At 40.5% G+C, this 10,624-nt stretch overlaps 1 protein-coding gene across 3 annotated transcripts in view; it reads right to left on the reverse strand.

Annotated features, from left to right (window-relative positions):
- The window catches only part of LYRM4 (LYR motif containing 4), a 132,671-nt gene that overhangs the window by 6,956 nt on the left and 115,091 nt on the right, over positions 1–10,624 (reverse strand). The gene's annotated exons all lie outside the window — the stretch shown is intronic.

Genomic DNA, 10,624 nt, shown 5'->3' on the forward strand with positions numbered 1-10,624 from the left:
AGGAGGCGTTCTATGGTAGATTTCTATCTATGAATGGTAAAGATGTTCAAGATGGTATTGAAACAAGATGGTATTGAAAATGGCTTTGCTACTACTATAGACAGTGTCAAACCACTTAAATCCTTTATGAGAAGTCATAGACATAGACATCAGGGCTGGAAGGGACCTTGGAAGATCATCGAGTCCAGCCCCCCGCCCAAAGGGCAGGAAGTCAGCTGGGGTCATAGGATCCCAGCAAGATAAGCATCCAGTTTCATCTTGAAGGTGTTCAATGTGGGCGCTTGAACCACCTCCGGTGGCAGGCTGTTCCAGACCTTGGGGGCTCGGACAGTAAAGAAATTCTTCCTTATGTCCAGCCTGAAACGATCTTGAAGTAGTTTGTGACCATTCGACCTCGTCATCCCTTGGGGCGCTCTGGTGAACAAACGTTCCCCCAGATGCTGGTGGTCACCCCTGATAAACTTGTAGGTGGCCATCAGATCACCCCTGAGCCTGCGCTTTTTCAGGCTAAAGAGCCCCAGGGCTCTCAGCCTGTCATCGTAGGGTCTGTTTCCCTGACCTCTGATCATGCGCGTGGCTCTTCTCTGGACTCTCTCAAGCTTCTCCACATCCTTTTTGAATTGTGGAGCCCAAAACTGGACACAGTACTCCAGCTGCGGCCTCATTAAGGCCGAATACAGGGGGGAGAATGACGTCCCGGGATTTGCTTGAGAAGCATCTATGGATGCAAGCCAGTGTTTTGGTCGCTTTACTAGCCGCCGCATCGCATTGCAGGCTCATGTTCATCTTGTGGTCAATGATGACCCCCAAGTCTCTTTCTTCCATAGTGCTAGCCAACATAGCACTGCCGAGCCTGTAAGGATGCTGCGGGTTTTTTTTCCCCAAGGTGGAGAACCTTGCATTTATCGGCGTTGAACACCATCAGATTCTCGTCCGCCCACTTGCTGAGCCTGTCCAGGTCAGCCTGGATAACCTGCCTGTCTTCTGGTGTGGGTGCTTTGCCCCAAAGTTTGGTGTCATCGGCGAACTTGGCCAGTCCGCTTCTGACTCCAGTGTCCACATCATTAATGAAGATGTTGAACAGTATGGGTCCAAGGACAGAGCCTTGGGGTACCCCAAGTCATGCTTGACTCTAAAGCCAGGGGGCTACTCTAAGGGCATATTTCTGTTATAAGTGTTAGGAATCAGTAGTCCACTGGACTGAGTAAGGAGATCAGCTATTGCACAGAAGCTATTTCTTTGTACTCGTCTATGAGATCTAAAGAAAGACTGTGCCAGAGAAAACCTTGCCAGCACCGATCTGACAGATGCTGAAAGTTACCACCTGGGGCTTAGCTACAGTTCTGAGCCCTCTGACCTTCTTCCGCTCTTCAGAGTGCTTTAGAACCAAGTAAGTGCTGATGTTTTTGCCATGTAGATCCAATGGATGCGATGAAGGAGATGACCTATATTGAAATACTTGGCCTGAGGAAGACCCATTGTCCTCAGAACAAAATCAGATGCTTTGAGGTCCACTTGGATCCACTGATATCAACAACTGTGATTCTGTACTACTTTCTTTTTCTCTTAAATCATGTGACTTCTCAGAAGAAACCAGTACTATAAACGAGGGTGAATGTCATACTCTAAAATGCTGCTTTACCAAACAGGCCTGCCAGTTTGAAGAGGTCTCAACATGGCTCAGAAATAGACTTCCCCTCAATGCAAATTGCTACAATTGAACTAAAGCTTTTTAATTTATAGTATAAATATTGAACTATTGGTGGATTCACTACAACCAGATGCAAAACTGACACAAGAAGGAAAAGGTTTGTTCCACCACCACTCCAGCAGGCTGATAATAAGAAATTAATGGACCATTAAAACCAGAATAGCATTTATACCCTGGATCTACACAATGTAGGGCTTGAGGGAAATGTATGTGTACCCTAACTACCAATTGCTGATCAAAAAGGTTCTTTGACCGCCCACAGTACAGTTTTGCAGAAGCAGTATTTTTGGAGAGGAGGAGTTATTGGTGGTACATAACCCCATTTTCCAAGCTTCCTTTACAAAAGAGTAACTCTATTGTTAAGACGAAGATAAACAAAGCAAATAATTTGAAGCAGTCATTCAATTTGTCTCCCTTTTAATGTTCCTGCATTTGTTATTCATTTGTGGTTTGAACAGTAGAATGTATTGTAGCTGGTATGTCTGGGATTAAAACAACAAAAACAAAAATAAAAGTGGAAAACTTGGCACTAAAGAATCATCCAAGGCAACCAATTGTTTGGTTATGGAATATGTACAAGACACAACATTTGAGAGACAGGTGTTTATGTTAAATTGTTTAACAAACAAACAAACTGCATTTAAAAGTGGCTCTCCAAAGTGGCTAGAGCATATTTCTGTCATGCGGACAAAATATTTGGGGTGGTGGGGAAGGGAAAAATATTACTTTATCAACTATGTTTCATTTTAATACAGCGTGTGTGTGTGTGTGGGGGGGGGGGAGGGTAACTATTTTGGTAGATGTGCCACAATTTAGTCCTACACCCGCTCTGAGTGACACTCCCTTGCCTGATCTGCTACCCTTTCTGCCCCATTCTCCCTGCCTGATTTGCTGCTCTGCTTTCTTCTCCTTGCTCTATCTACTGCTATGTCCCATCCCTGGTCTGCTGCATGCCACACACAGAGGCTGCCTATGCCACTTGTGGCATAAATGCCAATTTGGGCACTTCTGTGTTAACATGCGTTTGCCCTATCTATACTCCACAGATGATTGCAGAACTGATAGGTTTATATCAGAGAAACCATACAGCGAAAATGTAATTGAAAGGGAAAACACTGAAAGCTAAGCAGTTAAACATGTCGATGGAATGTATGGCTCCAAACAGCATAATAAAGAAATACCTGTAAAAGAGACTAAGTTTTGGTGACAAAGGTGGATCCAATTCTCTTGCATTGAAATCACTAAGAAGAGAACATAGTTAGAAAACTGAAATTTGATATATAAAACAATTACTGAGCCATATGCCATCACATTTCCTTTCAGTTTCAGGAACACGTTTATAAAACTCTTCTACAGTACAGTATTCACTAAATACTATTACAAATGTATATGACATTAGATTTTATCATGGCCTATTGTTTAACAAATTAAACAATAGGCCATGATAACACTATCTTTCTTCCCATGCCTGAAGCTAGGTATGCTGTGCATAACATGCAAAAGAATGATATTATTCTTAAGTTCCTCTTTGGGCCTGTTAATGTTAGACTGCTCAGTGGGGGAGAGCAGCAACTTTCTTAGTAACTGTTCATTTCAGGTGAAGAAACTGTATACCGGAAAGATAAACACATTGAGTTTGGCACACCATAATTAACTCAAATCTGGAACCCAGCAGTGACTATGCAATGATTTGCCAACACATGCTCTCTCACACACCCATGTGTACACTCTCTCAGTGTCTACGCCCATTCGGATCAAAAACCAAACAAACCTCCAAAGAGTAATGTCGCTTCTATTTAAAACGTTTTGTGGAAGAAGGCAGGACACTGTTTAGTCCATATTTCTAAACATAATTTGAAAAAAAAAAAAGGCAAGCTAGTTATTAAATCCAAATTTACTGGTTTGGTGAACGCGTTTTGGGAGACTATGAAGAAGGGTGATACAGTGTTTAACAGAAAACAAGGTAAGCAGGTCAACAATGGATTAGTACTAAGAAGTATATTTCTAGATCACTGATTATGACCAGCTGCTCAGGGGCAAAACCCAACAATGACAATGAATAAAAATAAATAAATAAATAAATCAGTCCTTTGGGGGTTACAGAAATCCCAAAATAATAAAACATACTTATTGCTTTTGGAGAAGTGAAATAAAGGCGTTTCATAGCAGTAAAAGGTGTACGTACTGCAAACCTCTGTGAATCTGAAATGAACTGGCATTGTATAATGAACAGTAATCTAAATGTAAAAGACACTCTCTGACAACATTTGCCTGATACTACAAATGCAGTGTCCTAGCAAGATCATCTTTTCTAGCTGTTCTCCTTCTCCTACCCCCTTATGAAAAAAAGGTGGAGTCCGATTATGGAAAATTTAACCTAAGTAGTCACACTTCATCCAGCAAATTAATATGCATGATATTCTGTGTGGCATCTGTAGGTTAAGACATTTTTAAAAGGAATCTGTTTTCTCTCCAACAAATTTTACGGTATACACCCTATTGTATTTATTCTATTTTTTTCTAGTACCAGGGTGTTTTACAAAAGTTCCGTTTTGGAGCACGACCCTTCTGAACTCATGGAAAGCTGCTGGCCTCTAGAGTCTCCACAAAACCCTCAACAATGCACTCTCCTTTAAATTATAAATCATGCCTTCCTTCAGCAAGGATAGATGGGAAAATATGATCACCTCAAATCATTAACGGACTTTTCTCTTCCCCCAGTTCTGCTACACTTTTACTTGGGCAAGCAGCATCTGAAAACACCTTGCTTCACAGATCCCAATGTTTTTGATGGATTATGGTAACTAAATGCCAAATAAAATCAGTTTACCTTAGGAAACCTGTTTGGCTTAGCAGTATGCTCATGGCAGTGAAGGATCTTGATCACCTGGGCTGCCATTGAAGTTGGTGAGCATTTTGAGACTGACTGGATGAAAGCAATTTCAGGCCCAGATCCAGTAGCTGGATTAGATGCAATTGTTGTTCAGACTTTTCTGATTTACTATGAATAAGCAAATGCCCTCCATTCACTTGCACTTCAAATTTAAGGAATGAGCGGCACTGTTCTCTGACTCCCAGAACAGACCGTAACGATTCTTACAGCTCCACTGGGAGAAAGGCAGCTGAGGCACAGCCGAGACTGCTGCAACCGAAAACCCCTTTAAGAAAAGGTAGTAAAAATGTCCTGCCATACCAACAGCACTTGCCAGATGGTGTAAAAAGTCCTAGAGAAGTGTAAAGCAACTGCTTGGTAAAATGCAATGCTGAGAGAAGGAAACTTCTCTTCAACCTACAGCTTTGGTTTGATCGGCTGAGAGGTGGCTCTGTGAGGGCATATGGCTCATTTCTCCAAGCAAGAAGGAAGAACAGGACTTGGCTTGGGAGACGGTGCCTTTGCTGCCAAGCCATGACTTTTCAAGTGTGGAACTCGCGCTTGATGGAGACACGAGACTGATGTCAGAGCACTGCCTAAAATGGCACCTCAAACCATGTATCTCAAAGACTTTCTCAAGCGTTCTCCATCTGCATAATGCCAGTGCTAAGCATGAACTCACTATCACCTTAAACGGTCAGCCTCTCAAATTTGAAAACCCACCCAGTTTATCTTGGAGTCACCCTTGACCAGACTTTAAGTTATAGATCATACCTCTAGAAAACTGCTTTAAAAATCAAAACTTACCTGGGATCATGGAAAAAACCTGTGGCGAGGCGCAGAACTAGAACTGAACTTTAACCTTCCAGTCCACACCAGCACCTTAAACACAATCCCTCAGTAGGCAAGCTTACATTTGCCCTGTTTGTGTTTTATGTTTGCCATAGGCAAACAACTTAATTTTCCAGTGCTATCAGCCTAGCCTCTCATGAGCATTTAAAAATTAATGAGAGAAAATATAATTATTTGCAAACCCTCTAGCTCTTGAGCAGGGAAAGTCTGTTTGCGTGGATATAGGATATAGATTACATTTACTTGTTTTAATTGGAATAAGCTGCAACAGCATTTTCCCCTTTTTTTCAGCTGCAATTAAATTGTTGTTTTTAGCAGAGCTGGTTGGAGCTAATTCTGTACAAGAAGTACTTTTGGGTAGTGTAGGTGGCAAACATATTCAGTGATTGGTTTAATTAGTCTTTCCTTTGGAATAGCAGAGGATGAAAGAGGAGGTTTCAAAAAAGAGAAAAATAGTGCACAGGGGAAGGCTTATTGTGAAAGTAGTTGCTCTGTCCACTATCCTGGTTTTTCTTTTCCATACTTAATATCACACTGGAACACAAACCTGCCTCGCAGTTTCCCAGGGAAGGCTGTAATTAGGGGTAGGAGATTAGTGGATATTCAATAAAAGCTTAGAAAAAGTCTCTGTTCTGTCACACAAGAATTAATAGAGCACTCATTTGATAAGACACTTAATTTGTGAGAGTATTGCTGTGGGTCTTTGTCTGCAAACCTATCAGATACGGCATTTGAAATTCACTGGTTAGCCTGAATCGTTAATGAGTCAGGCACAATCATGCAATATTTCTGACTTACAGATTACATTACAAAATAGAAGTTGATTCCCCCTGAATGTCAACCAGGGCTTAATAAGCCATAATGAGATCAAAGAGAAACTTAAAAAAAAAAAATAGCTGCAATAAGGAATATTTCCATCATATCCTGACAAAAAGACTAGACTTTTGGATCATCACAAACATGGAAGCACAAACACTTCTAACAACCTGTGAGCTACAACTGTCCGTAAGATAAAAGTGAGATTTGCAGAATGCTCACAACATTGCTAATGTCAATGAGACAAAAGGGCAAGGGTCATAGAGGACCAGACACTTGTATTTAACCCTCACTACACACTGTCTGGAAAAAGTCATGATTTTTTTTTTGTTTGTTTCTAAACTCCCTCTGGACATGTTATTGAAGCATGTTACAATAAAATCACCTCCCCCAAATCCTTAACACTACATTGTGTGTTCCTCACTCTTCTAGTGTGACTACTGGAAGATAGCAGTAGAGAGGGGATATTACTAAAAGAGTCATAGCAAATCTGAAAAATAAAAATGAAAATCTAAATTGTTTCTGGAAGTATTTTAAGAAATTAGTTAAGTAACATGAGGACTCTTAAGAGAATGTGAATAAAAAGCGACAGATAAAATACAAGCAATCATTACTTCCCCATACCTACAGTTCCCTTTACTTAGGGCAAATACATGTAGTTATTTTTATATTTGCCTATGCATTTCTTTTAGCAGCCATTTATGGAATATGGAGTTGTTGCTATAGATAATATTAATAGGGACACTAGCCAGTGTTTAGTCAGAACTATTTAAGGAAGTACCAAGTGTAAACAGTTAAAACTTCTCATAACTGTCCACATTCCCCTGGCTTAATGTCAAGGCTAATACTTCTGAATTTATGCAACTCAGCCAAAAAGCTACTAGGAAAACTTTACAAAGTTGGTTCTTGGTAGGGTTTATGAATCAGCAAACACAGTTAAAACAGCCTACCCTAGAGGGTAGGAAGAGCAGAGGGAGTGAATATTATCATGAACAGAAGGGGAGTTGTGTGCAGAGCACTTTTGAACATCCAGCCAAAGATATCCAAGTAAAACTGAAAAAAAGGAGAAGTACTATTTTCTCATAAGGGGACCAATTACTTCAGAAATCTTACACTGTGAATCTTACATAAGAGTTCATGATTCAACTGGACAGCAATCTGAGATCACAGAAAAATTAAGCAAGTCTAAGGGCCTTGTAAGTTATTATTATTCATATTTGCTTTCTATTCCATAGGATCTTAACCTAAGGCAGGGATGTCAAACTCACTCCATGTCCCAGGTTGGATCGGGACCACGGGGCTCCTTGCAGGCTAGATCCACAGGGCCAGCCGGCAGCTGCAGTGGCAGGGCTAGGGGTACTGGGGTCAGGGGCTGCAGCAAATACCAGTCTGTGCATATCTAATGCACATGAATCATTGATTAACTATACTGGCTTTATTAGATCCTGGTTCTATACTATTCTCAACCCACTCTCTTTCTACACTGATACTGAAGAATGATTAGTGAGCTTCAACTGTATATTTTACAGGTTCAAAAAAGGCTAGGTTTTTTTTTTGGGGGGGGTGGATAAATTTGGCAAACAACTTTTGTTTGTAGTTTATAAATTATGAACTACTACTTGATCAAGACAGATCTTGTACTAGCTGTTACATATTTATTTTAGTACTAAGGGAACTATGGAATATGAATTTTTTTCTTCTTGTGATGATTTCATCATCCTCATAAGTTATTTTAGTGTTTAAAATACTGAATATAGACAGATCTAGTCAGCTAAAAAAGGCAAAGTTTAAAAAAAATTAAACATAGCTCTGACTCCCCTGTCAATCTGATTGGCTTTCCAATATTATTGTTGTATTCATTCCCCCGCTTTGTCTTTTATAAGAAACGGTCGTAAATAACAATGGAAATTGACTGAGTATAGATGGAGGGGGGCAGGGGGAACAAAGCTGTCTATACACAAAATAAACTGAAAAACAGATTTTTTTTCTCCACTATCTTTCACGTCTAGTAGTCTTTGGTAGGACATGTAAAATGGTACGTTAAAAATGTGGCTGGTAGTTAATGATGTTTCTTTCAAGTGGTCAGAGGCAGTATTGGGAATCATAGATGAGAAATATAATTTTCCACAAATATTTCCCTCAAAAAATAGGCTCAGTTTGAGTTAGTCTTTTAAATTTGGATTGAATTCATGTTACTATTTTAAACACTTTATGTAGTTAGGTACCTAAATCAGCATAAAGTCATCTTGGGAAAAACAGAAAGAGTTAGCCAGCAGATGGCACTGTGGCACTTCTCAAGTCATTCCAGCAAATTCCCACTTAGAAATAATGCAAATGCAGGAAGTGTGTTGAAGCAGTTATTGTATAACTGATTTATGTATTGGCTACAGCTGAATTCTACATATGCATAACTGAAAAAAAATACAGATACACAGCAGTCACATTATTACCCCAGCTTCTCCTTTTCTTGTTTCCAACTCCAATTAGCTCTTTATGTGAAAGTTACATTTCTTGATCTGAAAAACATTCTTTATCTGATCACTAATTTCCCAAGACCCATATCCAATAAAAGGCTATAAAAATCATTAAAAGTGTTAAAAAAAATTATTGTTCGAGGGATCTTATGCTGTTATAAATGTAGGACTCTCTACCCTACAGAAAGTTGTGTACAATGCTACTTCTTAAAAACCGGTTTTATGCTACATTTTTAATACAGTTATTCCTTCTTTCCCTGCAATTAAGTTGGTGATGCCCCCTTTCAACCAAAGAACAGAATGGCTGCATGGCATTACAGATCTACATTTTGTTAAAATCTTCACTGATTTCTGTAACACTAGAGCCTACACTAAATTTGAAACTATGTTGCTCTATGAGAGGTACAAGAAAATTCAGGAAACTAGTTTTGATAATTCTATTCCCCACACAGGGGAAAAAAAAACTTCATTAAATTGAACTTAAAACTGCACGTCAGCAGTTTGACTGCATATTGCTTTTGCAGAATGTAGTTAAAAAAGCACATGTAAAAAGTGTACACAAAGAAAATGCAGAGTTTTTACATTTCTTATGCAAAGAACCAAATGCTTAAATCACACTCACGTTAGCAATGTGAACCTTCATTTATTAAACATATGTGCCAACATTCAGTTTCAAACATATCTTCCATATTAAAATTGTGAACATATTATATAACATTTCTGCACAACAGAATGTTATAAAGCAGCCCAACCACAACATGACTGAGTAGTTTGTTTTTGTCACATGGGGTCCTGATAAAATTCAACTGCATTATGGACGGAAAGATAGTACACTTCCAAGTATTTTTTCCCATATCATTTCTGCCTGGGGAGAGCTATTTGGTTACCTTGATTGAGAATTACATCTACTGGTTACTATTTCTTGGGTTTTAAACACTGAGGTTTTCTTTTTATCTGATGTTCTTGAAAAACTGATGTGTGTGAGCCATTGATGAGTGTGCATCCATCTTTAAGTCCACCTTAACTATCCTTAGGATATGGAACACCAATATTTTTCCTAAAGGATCTAACATGACACAGAAGAGAAGAGGAAAGGAAACTTGTGGGGCTGAGTTTTCCCCTCACCATTCCAGGGGAGCCAGGACATGACTGGTGTACAATGAGAAAAAGGAAACACTAATGCTTTCCTGCCATAGTTTCATAGTAGTTAGGGTCAGGAGGGACCTGAACAGATCACCCCCCCCCCCCCCCTGCCACAGACAGGAATGAATGCTGGGTTCACAAGACCCCAGACAGGTGATCAACCAACCTCCTCCTGAATTTGCCCAAGGTAGGGGCGAGGACCACTTCCCTGGGAAATTGGTTCCAGATTTTGGCCACCCTAACTGTAAAATATTGCCTTCTGATCTCTAACCTAAACCTATTCTCCATCAGCTTATTACCATTGTTCCTTGTCACCCCAGGTGGTGCTGGGGAGAAAAGGGCTCTAGGCCTATTTGCTGTTGATCTCCCCTGATGAGCTTGTAGGCAGCCACCAGGTCCCCCCCTCAGCCTCCTCTTGCTGAGGCTGAACTGGTTCAGGTCCCTCAGTCTCTCCTCGTAGGGCCTGTCCTGCTGCCTTCTCACCAAGCGGGTGGCCCTCCTCTGAACCCTCTCCAGGCTGGCCACATCCCCTTTGAAGTGCGGCGCCCAGTACTGGACGCAGTACTCCAACTGCGGCCTGACCAATGTCGCATAAAGGGGTAGTATCACTTCTCTGGACCGGCTTGAGATGCACCTTTGGATGCATGACAAGGTATGGCTGGCCTTGCTGGCTGTGGTCTGGCATTGGCGGCTCATGTTCATCTTGGAGTCAATAATGACTCTGAGATCCCTTTCCACCTCTGTGCTTTCAAGAAG

The sequence above is a fragment of the Alligator sinensis genome, unplaced genomic scaffold (assembly GCF_000455745.1).
Source record: "Alligator sinensis unplaced genomic scaffold, ASM45574v1 scaffold220_1, whole genome shotgun sequence".
Classification (NCBI taxonomy): domain Eukaryota; kingdom Metazoa; phylum Chordata; order Crocodylia; family Alligatoridae; genus Alligator; species Alligator sinensis.